Genomic DNA, 11,488 nt, shown 5'->3' with positions numbered 1-11,488 from the left:
ACATTTTGTTCTTCTTCATGGCTGCATAAAATTCCATTGTGTATAGATACCACATTTTCTTAATCCATTCGTCAGTGCTGGGGCATCTTGGCTGTTTCCATAACTTGGCTATTGTGAATAGTGCCGCAATAAACATGGATGTGCAGGTGCCTCTGGAGTAACAGTCTTTTGGGTATATCCCCAAGAGTGGTATTGCTGGATCAAATGGTAGATCGATGTCCAGCTTTTTAAGTAGCCTCCAAATTTTTTTCCAGAGTGGTTGTACTAGTCTACATTCCCACCAACAGTGTAAGAGGGTTCCTTTTTCCCCACATCCTCACCAACACCTGTTGTTGGTGGTGTTGCTGATGATGGCTATTCTAACAGGGGTGAGGTGGAATCTTAGTGTGGTTTTAATTTGCATTTCCTTTATTGCTAGAGATGGTGAGCATTTTTCATGTGTTTTCTGGCCATTTGAATTTCTTCTTTTGAGAAAGTTCTGTTTAGTTCACATGCCCATTTCTTTATTGGTTCATTAGTTTTGGGAGAATTTAGTTTTTTAAGTTCCCTGTATATTCTGGTTATCAGTACTTTGTCTGATGTATAATTGGCAAATATTTTCTCCCGCTCTGTGGGTGTTCTCTTCAGTTTAGAGACCATTTCTTTTGATGAACAGAAGCTTTTTAGTTTTATGAGGTCCCATTTATCTATGCTATCTCTTAGTTGCTGTGCTGCTGGGGTTTCATTGAGAAAGTTTTTACCTATACCTACTAACTCCAGAGTATTTCCTACTCTTTCTTGTATCAACCTTAGAGTTTGGGGTCTGATATTAAGATCCTTGATCCATTTTGAGTTAATCTTGGTATAGGGTGATATACATGGATCTAGTTTCAGTTTTTTGCAGACTGCTAACCAGTTTTCCCAGCAGTTTTTGTTGAAGAGGCTGCTATTTCTCCATCATATATTTTTAGCTAATTTGTCAAAGATAAGTTGCTCATAGTTGTGTGGCTTCATATCTGGATCCTCTATTCTGTTCCACTGGTCTTCATGTCTGTTTTTGTGCCAGTACCATGCTGTTTTTATTGTTATTGCTTTGTAATATAGTTTGAAGTCAGGTATTGTGATACCTCCTGCATTGTTCTTTTGACTGAGTATTGCCTTGGCTATTCGTGGCCTCTTGTGTTTCCATATAAATTTAACAGTAGATTTTTCAATCTCTTTAATGAATGTCATTGGAATTTTGATGGGAATTGCATTAAACACGTAGATTACTTTGGGGAGTATCGACATTTTTACTATGTTGATTCTACCAATCCATGAGCATGGGAGATCTCTCCACTTTCTATAGTCTTCCTCAATCTCTTTCTTCAGAAGTGTATGGTTTTCCTTGTAGAGGTCTTTCACATCTTTTGTTAGGTTTACACCTAGGTATTTGATTTTGTTTGAGGCTATTGTAAATGGAATTGTTTTCATACATTCTTTTTCCATTTGCTCATTGTTAGTGTATAGAAATGCTAATGATTTTTCTATGTTGATTTTATATCCTGCTACCTTGCTATAGCTATTGATGATGTCTAGAAGCTTCTGAGTAGAGTTTTTTGGGTCTTTAAGGTATAGGATCATGTCGTCTGCAAATAGGGATATTTTGACAGTTTCTTTACCTATTTGTATTCCTTTTATTCCTTCTTCTTGCCTAATTGCTCTGGCTAGGAATTCCAGTACTATGTTGAATAGGAGTGGAGATAGTGGGCATCCTTGTCTGGTTCCTGATTTTAGAGGGAATGGTTTTAATTTTTCTCCGTTAAGTATAATGCTGGCTGTAGGTTTGTCATATATAGCTTTTATAATGTTGAGGAACTTTCCTTCTATTCCTAGTTTTCTTAGAGCTTTTATCATGAAATGATGTTGGATCTTATCAAAGGCTTTTTCTGCATCTATTGAGATGATCAAGTGGTTTTTGTCTTTGCTTCTGTTAATGTGGTTTATTACGTTTATTGATTTTCGTATGTTGAACCACCCCTGCATCCTTGGGATGAAGCCTACCCGGTCGTGGTGAATAATCTTTTTGATGTGTTGCTGAATTCGATTTGCCATTATTTTGTTGAGGATTTTTGCGTCAATGCTCATTAAGGAGATTGGCCTATAGTTCTCCTTTTTGGAGGTGTCTTTGCCTGGTTTTGGGATAAGTGTAATACTGGCTTCATAAAATGTGTTTGGCAGTTTTCCTTCCCTTTCTATTTCATGGAACAGTTTAAGGAGGGTTGGTATCAGTTCTTCTTTAAAGGTCTGATTGAATTCAGCAGAGAATCCATCAGGTCCTGGACTTTTCTTTTTGGGGAGACTCTTGATTGCTGCTTCAATTTCATTTTGTGTTATAGCTCTATTCAGGTGATTAATTTCCTCTTGGTTCAGTTTTGGATGATCATATGTATCTAGAAATCTGTCCATTTCTTTTAGATTTTCAAATTTATTTGAATATAGGTTCTCAAAGTAGTCTCTGATGATTTCCTGGACTTCCATGGTGTTTGTTGTTATCTCCCCTTTTGCATTCCTAATTCTACTAATTTGGGTTTTTTTCTCTCCTCATTTTAGTCAGGTTTGCCAGGGGTCTATCGATCTTGTTTATTTTTTCAAAGAATCAACTTTTTGTTTCATTAATTCTTTGTATGGTTTTTTTGGTTTCTATTTCGTTGATTTCAGCTCTTATTTTTATTATTTCTCTCCTTCTATTTGTTTTGGGATTTGCTTGTTCTTGTTTTTCTAGGAGTTTGAGATGTATCATTAGGTCATTGATTTGGGATCTTTCAATGTTTTTAATATATGCACTCATGGCTATAAACTTTCCTCTCAAGACTGCCTTAGCTGTGTCCCATAGGTTCCGGTAGGTTGTGTTTTCATTTTCATTGACTTCTAGGAACTTTTTAATTTCCTCTTTTATTGCATCGATGATCCATTCTTCATTAAGTAATGAGTTATTTAGTTTCCAGCTGTTTGCATGTTTTTTGTCTTTACTTTTGTTGTTGAGTTCTACTTTTACTGCATTGTGGTCAGATAGTATGCACGGTATTATTTCTATTTTCTTATATTTGCTGAGGCTTGCTTTGTGCCCTAAGATATGATCTATTTTGGAGAAGGTTCCATGGGCTGCTGAGAAGAATGTATATTGTGTAGAGGTTGGATGAAATGTTCTGTAGACATCTACTAGGTCCACTTGATCTATTGCATATTTTAGATCTTGGATTTCTTTATTGAGTTTTTGTTGTAGTTTCTTAACTACAGAAATTCATTTGAGATCTTTTCTTTTTTCAAATGTAAGAATTTACTATAATTTCTCCTCTAAACTATCATTTAGATGCATTATACCCATTCTGATGTGTTATGTTTTCATGTAGTTCAAACATTTTCCATTTCTTCTTGTTATTTCTTCTTCAGCCATGAGTTATTTATAAATGTGTTTAATTTTCAAATATTTGGAGATTTCCCAACTACCTATTGATTTCTAGTTTAACTTTTTTGGAGAAAGGGAACAGATGTTGTATAATGTCACTTTTCCGAAATTTATTAAGACTTGTGTTGTGATACTGAATTTCATGAATGCTTAATATGTTCTTAAAATATCTGTGTATTGTTTTTGCTGGGATAGTGTTTTGTAAGTATCAATTAGGTCAAGTGAGTTGACACTGTTGTTCAAGTCTTTTATATTCTTCAGAACTTTGGATTCCTTACTCTATCAACTACTGAGAAAGAAGCATCACTCTCCATGCACAGTAGTTCCCCCACCTTAGCTACAGAGGATATGCTCAAAGAGTCCTACTCAATGCCTAAGACTGCAGATAGTCTCAAACCCTATGTATACTGTGCTTTTTACTATCATGCATGACTCTTAAACACTTTCATCTTTTCACTTTGTGGCTATTCTTTGTCATGTTCAAATGGCCAGTATCACTTTGGGCCATTATCAAGTAAAATAGGTCTTACTTGAACCCAAGCATTGCAATCCCTGGCAGTCTGATAAACAAGATGGCTATTGCGTGACTAACACATGGGTATTGCACACAGCATGGGTATGCTGGACAAAGGGATTCCTATATTGGACACAACAGAGTGGGGAGATGTGAGATGTCCTCATGTCACTCAGAACGTTGTGCTATTTAAAGCCCATGAGTTGTTTCTTTCTGGAATTTTTCATTTACTATTTTCACACCATGGCTGACTGTGGGTAACTGAAACTGAAGATAGAGAGACTACAGATAAGGGGGAAATTCTCTATAATGGAATATTTGCCTATGTCTTCTTTCAAGTCTGTCAGTTTTACATTTTGTATTTTTGGTTTGGGTACTATGGTCTGAACTCAGAGCCTTGTGCTTGCTAGGCATGCACTCAGCCACTTGAACAATGCCCCCAGCCCTACATTTTGTATTTTGAAGTACTTTATGTAAGAATTATATTAGTTATTCAAACTGACATAACACAATAATATAGACTAGGTTACTTAAATACCATAAACATATGTTGTCACAGGTCTGGAGGCTGGAAAGTCCAGGAGCACAGTGCCAGTTTAGTCAGTTTCTATTGAGGGCTCTCTTCTAGCTGGTAGATGGCTGCCTTCTTACTGTGCCGTCATACAGCAAAGAAAGAAAGATGTCATGTTTCTTCCTCTTTTATATGAGTACCAGTTCTAGGGACTGGGAAAGTAGTTCAGTGGTAGAGTGCTTGCCTAGCTCTGGGTTCCATACCCATCACAGACCCCCCTGAAAAAAAACAAAAAAAAAAAGAAAAAGAAAAAGAAAAAGAAATAACAGATCTAGCCAAACAAGGCTCAACACTCTTGACCTCACTTAATCCTGATCACTTTTTTAAAGGCCCTGATCAGTATAGTCACACGAATGGGTACATGATTTCAACATATGAACTTTTGGTGGGGGAGTCACAATTCAGTACATTGCAGGTGTATAAACAGAATTAATTACATGTCCTTGATGAATTAACTTCTTAATTGCAATGAAATATCCTTCATGATATCATTCCTCATTCTGAGGTACTTTGTCTAATATGAATATGGTCACTGAAATTTTCTTTTGACATTTAATAGTATATATATTTTCCATCATTTTGCTTTTATGTCTTATAGTCATTTTTGGAGGTGTCCAATGTGCAATCTCTGTCTTTTAATTAGAATCTTTAGATTATTTATAGTTAATAGTGTCATTATTCATATGGTTGGAGTTAAATCTACCAACTTGCTGTTTGCTTTCTGTTTGCCTTACTTGTTTGTTACCATTCTTTTCTTGTTCCCCATCATTTTCCCAAAGGAGGAGAACTAATGGAATACTTTTATAATTGTATTCTATTTATGGTATTGGCTTATATTTCTTTGTTTTCTTCTTCATTGATTTCCTTGTGGTTGACAGTATATACCTTTGATTGAACACTGCCTTCAAATATTATACCTCTTCATATGTAGTATAAGAAGTTAACATTATATTTTTATCTATACTATATATGTTTATATATAATTATATAAACTTATATATTAATATAGTAAATATATTATGCTATGTAAGTACTATAATATAATATTTTAATATAGTATAATATTAAACATTATATTACAATTATATATTGTACTATTTTTCTTTTGTGCTATTGTTGCCACATATTTTGCTTCCACATATGCTATAAATCCTATATTTCATTGTTCTCATTGATGCTTTAAGTAGTCACTTATATTTTGAAAAAAATGGGCAATTTTTAAATGTTTCCCTGAGTATTTAACATGTCTTGTGTTCTTCAGTCTTTTGTGAAGATTTAACTTTCTATCTGGTGTCAGCTTAGCTCTGCCCAAGGAACTTCCTTCAACATTGTTGAAGTATAGTTCTGTTGGTGATGAATTTTCTTCATTTGTCCATTGAGAAATATGAATTTCTTTTCATTTTGAAAGATAATTTTTCTTGGCAAACAGTTCTAGGTAAAGGCCAGGCCTAGTGGCTTACACTGTAATGCTAGCTACTTAGGAGGTGGATCTCGGGAAGATTGCTATTTGAGGTTAGCCCAAGCAAAAAAATTAGTGTGATCCCATTCCACTAGTAAAGCTGGGCGTGGTGGCTCATGCCTGTTACTCTAGCTACATAGGAAGTGTAAACAGGAGGATCATGCTCCAGGCTGGCTCGGGCATAAATGCAAGACTGTATTTAAAAAAACTGTACCTAAAAGCATAGAGGGCTGGGGGAATGGCTCAAATGCTAGCGTGCTTGCCTGGCAAGTGCAAGGTCTTGAGTTCAAACCCTGGTACTGCGAAGAAGAAGAAGAAGAAGGGGGAGGGGGAGGAGGACAAGGGGAAGGGGGAGGGGGAGGGGGACAAGGGGAAGGGGGAGGGGGAGGGGGAGGGGGAGGGGGAGGGGGAGGGGGAGAATTGTAGATAGATAGTGGAATCTGATTATTTTTCCTCTATTGCTCTGTGTGTGTAATGTATTGCAATGTATCTTATTTTTCTGGATGATTTTAAGATTTTCTTTTTATCACTAGTTTTCAGCAATTTTATTATATAGTGGAGTTCCTTCCTCTGGGATACTATGCTTTGCTTGGTTTCCCTGAATTCCAATCTCAGCTTCTTCAACTCTGAAAGACACCCAACTGTGTTGTTGCATGGACATTGTCACCAGGAAGTAAGCTGGCATATGTTGGGTTTTCATCCTCTGTGTTCTTTCTCTTAGACTACAATCTTGCAATGCTTCTCTGGCTTGTGAAAACTACTGTTTCCTACATGTTGGTGGATTTTCTAGTTGTTTTTATAATGTGTGGTGAGTTGACAATGGAAAATTCATCTTTCTTATTTCTATTTTGGCTTGAAGCAGAAGTCTCTGTGGAAATACTGATGGTGCTGGTAGGTGACTCTTGTAGATACCTTGCTTCTAAAGACCAAAGGACTACCCCAGAGTTTATGACAAAAAATAAATTAAGAAACCAGTGTATATGTGAGTATTCCAGTAATTCCATGGTAATGATGAGTGTAAGGATCACAAAGATCTGCAGAATTCAAAAGCTATTTGAAGTATGCATCAACTGTGATGGAATATCATGAAATGCAGAGTCCTGTTGTTCTAGAGTCTCTGAAAACTCATAGAACTTAAAGTACTGCTATCAGTATTTCAGATGCAGTAACTGAAGTTCAGTCAGGTTATTACATTTGTGTCTGGCAGGTAAATGGCAGGAAGGGACAAAGTACAATTCTTTTGCCAAGTGCCTCAATAGTTTGTGTAGTGGGATAGGTAAATGAAAGGCAACTTTAATTTTCTGACTTCAGATTACAAGAATTTATGTTTAAATTCCTAATAGATAAACACATAATTGCCTTTCAACTCATTTTTGTTTAAAGACCGTTTCTCCTTCTCTTACAATTTTGCTTTGATACATTGCTTTAGCTTTGATACAAATCCCTAGGGATTCATTGCAGAATTTAGTATCTAAATCTTCCTTTAAAAGAGTGCAGCATTTTTAGGAGTATAGTAATACCATTCAGAAATGAAATAAATGTACACACATGAAAATGTGTATATAGCTTCAATTTCTATAAAGGATTTTAATTTTAATATTTGTCTTTTAACATGTCTTGAATTTTCAGATAAAACTACTTTCTATCATTGTGCACTTAGAGATATTTTTCTAAGAAATAACATGTAAAAACTCTGCTGTTTCAGAGTTTGCTATGGTTTTCCAATGTTACAGGGAATATATTGCAAGAAAATTTCTCTTTTGTGGCAGTTTAAACTGTCTTTAAAAAGTGTTTTTATATCTGTGATTACTATATCTTACTGTTAAATAATTTTTCAAAGTTCTGTAGGAAAATATTCAGGATTAGTAGAAAATTTTCTTATATTGGCCAATTACAGATTCTAACCATGATTCTTAATAAATGTTTCTTTGACATGAATTTTCAAATAGGAATGAATTATAATGAATCTGCTTCTCTAAATTGAAGAAGCATTTAAAGCCAAATGATCCAATTTGATCCAAATGATCCAATTACAGGTTTATTTTAAAAATGAATGAGTTTGAAAGCTTTTTAGCTCTTTAAGATGCTGTTGTTCCCTTTACAGAATGTCAGGAAGGTAATCAATCTTACTTTGATTAGCCTTGTACCTTGTCTTCTCTTTCTATCAAATCTCTGAAGACTTTTTATTTGGCAGGGAAAAGTAAGAAAGTTACAGAGCAGTGAGAGATAACATCCAGGGATTTTCACCGAATTTGAGGATGGAGCAACAGAAATGACTCAGCTGGCTGTTGCACTCTGAATTTCATTGTGCAGGATGTGCTTCTATAGCATTATCATGATTCACGCTGGATTCCAGGCTTGCACAAAAGCAAAGGTGAAGACATTCTGTTGTGTTTAATAAAAAAAAATTCTTATATAAGCAGAAAAAGCTGTGAGATTTTCCAAGGCCTTTGTACTGATTTCTGTTTACTTTAATTGACCACCCACCAGAAAATATAGTGAGATGATATAATCAGAGACAACAGTGATGTAAGGGAGACAAACACATGGACAGTTCCTGTGGCTTCATGGGACAACTCTGCATACCATACTCAAATGATTTGTTCTTTTTAATTATATTCAAAGCTTATGTTTTTCATATATTGTAATGCTTCTGTTAAGATAATGGCATAAGCTGAATGCAAAAGATAGTTCAAATTTTTGATATGTACTTTTGAACTTTTTTCACTACAAAACTATTTCTGGGGAAACTTGTAGGTAAAATTAGAGTCAAATATTTTCATATTTTCTGTCAATAAATAATCCATCTTCAACTAAATAATTAACTGATTGATTAATATTAAAGTATTTTATTAAACACATTATATTTTCAACATTGTTTTGTAGACTATAGAAATACATGGAATACAGAGGGCTGTGAGCATTTACAGTCAATGAAGAGAGACATTTAAGTAGAAAAGATTTTTAGCATTGTTATTTTGCCTTACAACCATGGAGGAGGATTTAACTCTTTTCAGGTTCTTTCCTCAGTCACACTTGGTACACTTCTGCTCTCAACCAACTCTCTGGATGGCTGTATGACAATTTTATTAGTTCAGCAGAGTTTATATATGTATATTATAATACATAAATGTATAATATAGAAACAATATATAAATTTATTCACATACAAATATAAATGTACACAATATATTTATTATAATGTACATAAATATATAAGTATATTTATATGTATAATTTTCTGTCAGTGCTAGGGTTTGTTGAACTCAGGACACAGGACCTTGAACTTGCTAGGCAAGTGTTCTATTACTTGAGCCACCCCTGCAGCCCTTTCTGGTTTAGTTACTTTTAGAACAAGGTCTTGCATTTTTGCCTGGAGTGAGCCTGAACCAGAATCCTCCTTTTTAAGTCTTCCCCATAGCTGGGATGAAATGTGTATGCCACCACACCCGGATTTATTGATTGAGAAGGGAGTCTAGTTAACTTTTTGCCTGGGCTGGATTTGAACTGTGATCCTCCTGATCCCCACATCCCAGGTTGTTGGGTTTACATGTGTGATCCCTCATACCTGGCCCAGTGTTAATATTTTTATGGCTATGCAATTACTCATGAATAATTAGGTATTATGCCATAATCATTTTTTTTCTTGAGCAATATTTTGTTCTTCTTGAGGTTAATAAGTATTTAGTTTCATTATTGTTTTTCTTACTTTTCTATGATTATCATTACCTCAGACCAATTGTAGAAATATCTTCTCAAAATCTTTTGGGTACATTATTTTTATGTTTTCTTTTTTGTAGTACTGGGGATTGAATTCAGGGGCTCACACATGCTAGGCAGCACTGTACCACTGAGCTATGTGCTCAGATTTTATTAGAGACAGGAACTCAGTAAGTTGACCAGACTTGTCTTGAACTTGTGATCCTCCTGCTTAAGGCTGTACATTAGGTATTTGACCAGCTTCATCTTTTTTTGGAGGGGTCTAAGCACTTGCTCTAACACTATAACCAGACTTTTTTTTTTCATTTGTTTGGTTTTGAGATAGGTTTTCACCAACTTTGACTAGATTGGAAGTCATGTTCATCCTGCCTCTGCCTCTAGAGCAGCTGGGATTATAGGTGTGGACCACCACACCTGGCTCAGCTTCATCTTCTTTAAAAAAATCTTTCCTGCTACATTGATCTGCTCTAGTTTTGGACCCCAAGCTCCCTAGCTAGTGTGGTACACATTTTCCTTCATGAGCTTCCTACTTCCCGTGTCACATCTCTTGTTTTCTGAATTTCATACATTCCCCCTTCTTAGTTACTCTCTTGTGTTGGGGAAGCACATTTTCTAGTAGTTTCTTGAGAACGTTTACACAGGATGTAAAATGTTTGATATTTATGTACCTCTGAAAATGTTGCTATTCTACCTACACATATGATTATGATTTTTACTGCATATAAAATTCTGGTTGAAAAAATTTGTCCTAAAAACTTTTGAAGGCATAATTTCATTGTTCTCTGATTTCAGTACTAGAAATAGAGAGATCTCTGCCATTGTGATTCTTGAAGTTCTGTATGAAATTTTCTTTTCTCTCCTCTCTGGACTCTGAATTGTCTGGTCCTCTGCTCCCATGCCTTCTAAAATTTCACAGGGATAGTATTTGTTGCAGGCCTAATTTCATTCATTGTGCCTAGCATTCCTTTTACCCTTTCAATGTAGAAACTCATGGTTTTTTTTCAACGCTGAAAAATTTTCTTGTTTTTGATGAAATTCTCCTCTTCATTTTCTCTTTGTTTTCTCTGAAATACTAATATTAAAATGTTTAACCATTTGTATTGTTCTAATTTTATTATTTTTTCCTGTACTCCACATATTTGCCTTTTTGTCCATTTACACTGTTTTTTGTATACTGACCAATCTAAATTTTAAGTAGTTTTTCTTAAGGATTCTACACAAATATATTTACACATACACACACTTCAACAGTTCTTAAAAAGAAGTACAATAAGCATATGAAAAAATCTTTATACTTGGCTAGTCAAAGAAATAGAGATTAATTTAAGATACAATTTCTTATGCGATGATTGATTTAGATTTAAATGAATCCTAAAGCCAAGTGTTGGTAAGGGTAGAGGATAATCAATTTGCTAACATACACAGCTGGTAGTGTTATGAATTGTTACAAAACTTCTGTAGAGGGCAATTTTGTGATATGTAATGAAAGTTTTAATCTCTTTTACTTTTAGAACTATATTTTTAAAATGTTGGTACAAGTGCAAAACTATATGTATATATATATATATATGTGCAAGATCTACATTGTAATATTTTTTATGATTCAAACACATTGAACATTATCTAGCTACCTAGCAAAAAGACATACATACATTCTATACAATAGGAAATACCTATAAGATGATTAGGTAGCATCTTTATTAATGTGAAAAGATAGTCACAAATATTGCTAAGAGGAATAATGTAAATAATATTATATATTTACAAAGCAATATAAAACATATCCATGTGATATAA

This window comes from Castor canadensis, chromosome 1, assembly GCF_047511655.1.
Source record: "Castor canadensis chromosome 1, mCasCan1.hap1v2, whole genome shotgun sequence".
Classification (NCBI taxonomy): Eukaryota; Metazoa; Chordata; class Mammalia; order Rodentia; family Castoridae; genus Castor; species Castor canadensis.
This window is presented reverse-complemented; position numbering follows the sequence as displayed.